This window comes from Propithecus coquereli, unplaced genomic scaffold (assembly GCF_000956105.1).
Source record: "Propithecus coquereli isolate 6110/MARCELLA unplaced genomic scaffold, Pcoq_1.0 Scaffold13, whole genome shotgun sequence".
Taxonomy (NCBI): domain Eukaryota; kingdom Metazoa; phylum Chordata; class Mammalia; order Primates; family Indriidae; genus Propithecus; species Propithecus coquereli.
This window is the reverse complement of record NW_012137191.1, coordinates 15,280,267-15,285,177: the sequence shown is the minus strand read 5'-3', so window position 1 is coordinate 15,285,177 and position 4,911 is coordinate 15,280,267.

Sequence of the window (4,911 nt, the reverse complement as noted above, 5' to 3'; positions counted from 1 at the left end):
TCACCACTGGTGTAATCGGAAAAAAATCTCAAAGTATTGGAAGCTGTCAAGCTCACAGTGGCAGATACAAGTTTTCCAAAATTCTAATATTCACTCAAAAACCTGAAGTTTGTCATTGGCAAGAAAATGTTTGCCAAATAATTAAGTCTGAATAATGATAATTTGTCCATTCGTCATCTTTTCAAATAAGAATTTTTTTTTAAACGTAAAAGTGGCGAATTCAGCTTGCAGCTCAATGACAAGTGTTTTTCCTCATGACAAACCATCGTACTTCGGAATGCAGCAAAGGAACTTTATGCCTATTTTGTATTTCATCACAAAGAATACTAAGAAGTTGTGTACTCAAGGGTGAGATTTAAAAAAGTTAGCGCTTTTTTTTTTTTTGTTCCAGTAAGTATAAAGCAAAACTTGCATTTTTTTTAAAACTATGGCTGCATGGAGGTGAAGAATATAGTAGCTGCTAAGTACAGTTTCGTGTTAATACTGTGACTTGTGAGAAGGACCAGCAGTTTTACTCACCATTGTTTTTCCACTATGAATGTAAACGTCAACCCAGTGGAAAAGGCAAACAATAGCTCAGTGTTATTATGAAAATAGTTTTGACTTCGTGGATAACCTAAAAGAGTCAGGGGACCCATGGGGCTGGGGCGGGGGGGCAATCTGAGAACACTGTGATGACAAAGGACTACAGAACTTCAGCAGCTTAAACTACACAGACTTACTTCTTACTCGTACCTCCTGACCATTATGGAATGGCTGCAGGTTTGTTCTATGTCGTCTTCACTCCAGGACCCAGGCTGTGGAGCAGCTGCTTCTGGAATATTGAGGACTGCCATGGCAGGGGGACAGGGAAGAGGAGCAGTGAGCTGGCTCGGAAGGCCCTGCCTAGACGTGACGACACGAAGTGATACGTGTCACTTCTGCCCTTTTCACTCGAGTCCATCAGTGCAGGAGTGTATCTTCTCCCTTCATCAGGGAAACTGGAAGCATGGCAAGCAGTTTGACAACCTATCACTGTAGTTGTAAAAGATTAGAAAACACTGTATGAAACACTCCTTTCCTGGAAATTCACAATGAACAAAGGCATAATAAAGACGTGGAGAAATCCTGCATTAAAGAAACACTGCATTTGGTCTAACTGAGGGTGGGGCTACTGAGAGGAAGTTTTAGGATTATGGCCTGGATGCTAACTGGCCCCTCCTGTTTCACCCTTTGCTGGTCCTGGGCTGAGAAAATGCCAACCTTGATCAGTTCTCTCCTACGTACTCAGCAACGGGCTAAAGAACGCTGGGATCATTACTCAGGGACTATCCAACTGGGCTAAGTGACTGGTCAAACGAGGCTCATGCCAAGATTTCCCTTATTATTATCCACTCCTATGCTAGTTTATGAGGACCCTGGATGGGGCCACTCGTGTACCAAAGACTGTTACCGAAACAACTAACAAGTTTGCCAGCATCACGGTCCGGGACACTCCGCTGCTGGCAGTGGATCTGAGCAGGATCTGAGAAGCAAACCTGTGTCAGAAGAGTGGGATGAGTCGTTAGGTTCTGGGAGGGCTCAGTCCCAGGACACAGTAGTCCCCTGACCTGTTAGCAGTCACCACCTGCTGGTACTTAGAAGTCATCACAATTGTCTTCAATTATTTGAGACTCTCTTTAGAGGCCCCAACATGCAATTAACTTATTTGTTGTTGTTGTTGTTGTTCTTTAGACTCCTTTGATCATGATAAATCTTGATTGTTGCCTATAACCCAGTTAAATCTTACTTTCCCTCCAAATCTTACCCCTGTGCTGGTCATTCTTTCCCATGGCTCTCTGCACATTTTTTTTTTCTTTTGCATAGCACTTATCACACTTTGTAATCATCTCTGTATCTCTGTGACTATTTTCTGTATTTCTCTGCATCTAGACTAAAAGCTCCATGATGGCAGAAGTCGTATCTATTTTGCTCATCCCTGTGCCTTGCTCAGTGCCTGGTGGTTATCAGTAAATATTCAATGAATGAACAAATGAGCAAGTGAATGGAAGCCTACCCAGGAAGTGACAGTTCTCTTTTGCGAATTTCCATGGCATTTACTGTCTGTAGCATTTAAGTGACACTTATTATTGTTGACTATCATCCTAATAAGTGGGCAATAAATTGTTAGAAAGCAAAACTTTGGCACTTGCAGGTGGTGGGGGAATAGATTTGGTATTTTTCCCCTCCCAAATGGTGGGAAACTTTTGAGAATCGTTTGGAAATTCTTCTCTTTTTACTAAAACCCATTATTAATCCAGTCCTTGACCTCACAGTGGGGAGAAAGAGGCTGCTGCAGCAGGAAATTTTGCAGAGTATAACTGGAGAAATATGAGTCTCTTTAAGTTCCACCATTGCACAGATCTATTAGATATCAACTTAGGCTTAATAATAGCTGTGGCTTAGAAATGTAGATGATGAAGTCTTTGAGCATTGGCAGGCAGAGAAACAGAGAACTCCCCTCAATTAGCCAGTGAAACGTGGTGCAAGGTAGTCTGACATATCAGTAAACATGGGACTTGAAAGAAAAACAAACAGCTGGATCAAGACCGGGACATTTCTTTCCCTAAAGATTCAGTAGTTCTCTAACGAGGAGAACTGCAGGTAAAGCCAGAATCACATTGCTATGGTTTGAATGTGTCCCCCAAAAGTTCATGTGCTGGACACTTAATTCCCAATGCAACAGTGTTGGGAGATGTGGCCTAATAAGGAGTGATTAATATTCTTATTGCAGGGTTGGTTAGTTATTGGGTAAGTGGGTTGTTATAAAGTAAGTCTGGCACCCCCCACACCTTTCTGTCTGGTGCACTTGCTTCCACCTTTAAGTTCTCTAAAAACTAAGGATCTTTTTTTCCTTCCTTCCTTTCTTCCTCCCTCCCTCTCTCCCTCCTTTCTTTCTTTCCTCTCTTTCTCTCTTTCTTTCTTTTTACATGGCATCCAGGAGAGTTGCTTGGACTCATTAGATGCTAGATAAATATTTGATAAATATTTGTTGACCAGCTGATCATCCCTCTGGACCTTTCAACTGTTCAAGCCTTTAAAAGAGCCTTGAGTGATTGCTGCACTGTGAAAGGCACTGTGTGCACAGTAAGATGGCTTAACAATGCCATTTTCATTCCTGCCTCAGACCTTATTCTGGCTGTTCCTTGCTTAGGATGCTCTCTCCTCTGCTTTTCTCTTGTTTCTCATTCTCCAAAGTCTGGTTCAAGTTCTCCCTCCTCCACATAGCTTTGGCCACCACTGCAGCCCCTGGTGATCTCATCCTGATAAACAGGGACCATGTCTTGCCCATTTTGGGCATAGCTGGATCCTAGGGGTCAAGGGATGTCATCAGGAATCTGTTGGCTCTGCCTTTCTCCTCATTGGCCTCATTCTTAGGTAGGCTATGATTTTTACATTGTTTTAACGGCAATGAACTAAAAAAAAGTACATGTTTAATGAAAAATTAGCAAACGAATGTCTGTTTCTCAAGAAAGTTGATGATGAAGATTAATTTAGACAAAGTATTTGTTCACACTTACCATCCATATAGGGGAGGGGTGTAAAAACCACTGACACAATAAAAACCAGAAGGTGCCAGTCTACCGGAGCATCAGAATCTACTTCATGTTGGTAGTTATTTTTCAAAGACTGTGGCTAATAATGATGAATTAACGTGTGCAACAGTAGGTGCTTTTGCATTCTGTGAAGCATGACTCTTCATTTAGATCAAGTGATTGCTCTTCTAAATTAACTTTGCTCATTTTCTACATCAAGCATTCTTATGCAATACAAAAAGTAATACAATAGCTGTTAACGTGTTAACTCCATTAAGAAGAGCTTTGCAAACAGTTAAATGGGTGCCAGCTTTACATCCATGTCCCAAGATGCTTCAAATAGAAAAGTTGATTTCTATAATTAGTTACTATCTATAAGCATTTGAATTTTTCTCCCAATTATTGGAAACAAACTAAATTTGGAATTTCATCCCATTGAGGGTGAAATATCTGAAATTACTATGAATACTATGATTAAGTTAAAAAGTTCAACATTGAAGATAAAATTCTTTAAGGTAATAATACATACACAGTTTTTAGTGCAACATGATGTCATGGTAAAATAATCTTTTTCCTAAATTATGAAACCTATCAAGCAATATTGTACCCAGAATTGATTGTATTGTACACACTATTCACAATTGTATCCAAATAATCTGTGATACTCTACTAATTAAAATAGAGCTTTTCCTGTGAAATTTTATATAATTTTTTATACATATGTAGTTTGAGTTACTAAACTACAAAATTTTTGTGATTAAGCTAATGTTGGATTTAAACAACCTTTTCAGGCTGGCAGTATATGCCTTTTTCCTTACTGCCTATCAACAATCAGGTATTAGAAATGTTTGAATCTACAGACTAGAGTCAATTGAAACTTTCAACAATTTCAAATTTATTAAACTTAAAATGCAATTTGGAATACATGCAAGCATTTTGTAAAATGCAGGCAATTTTATGAAAACATTAAAAATGATCGAGCCATTAATTCTTTAGAAAACACTCTTGACATTGTACTAGAGATAGATATGGTTAAGAAATTGATTGAAGTACCTAATGATGTATGAAGAATAATTATTCTGCTTGTTGTTTTTAACATTCAGAAAATCAATATAGAGAAAATCCTATTGTAAGAACCGGTTCCCCTCGGCCCCAGGAACAGAGAAGCAGAGTCACCGAGGATGCAAATGGCAAAGGAGTTTATTTGCTAGCTTGAGCTAGGGTCCAAGTCCCAGAGCACCAACGCAGTGGCCTCCCTATGAACCAGGACCCTGCCTCGGGGTAAAAGTGAAGCTTTTATACTTTCGGTTGCGCACGACACACCCGTGGCATACAATACGCTGAGCCCACCATCCCC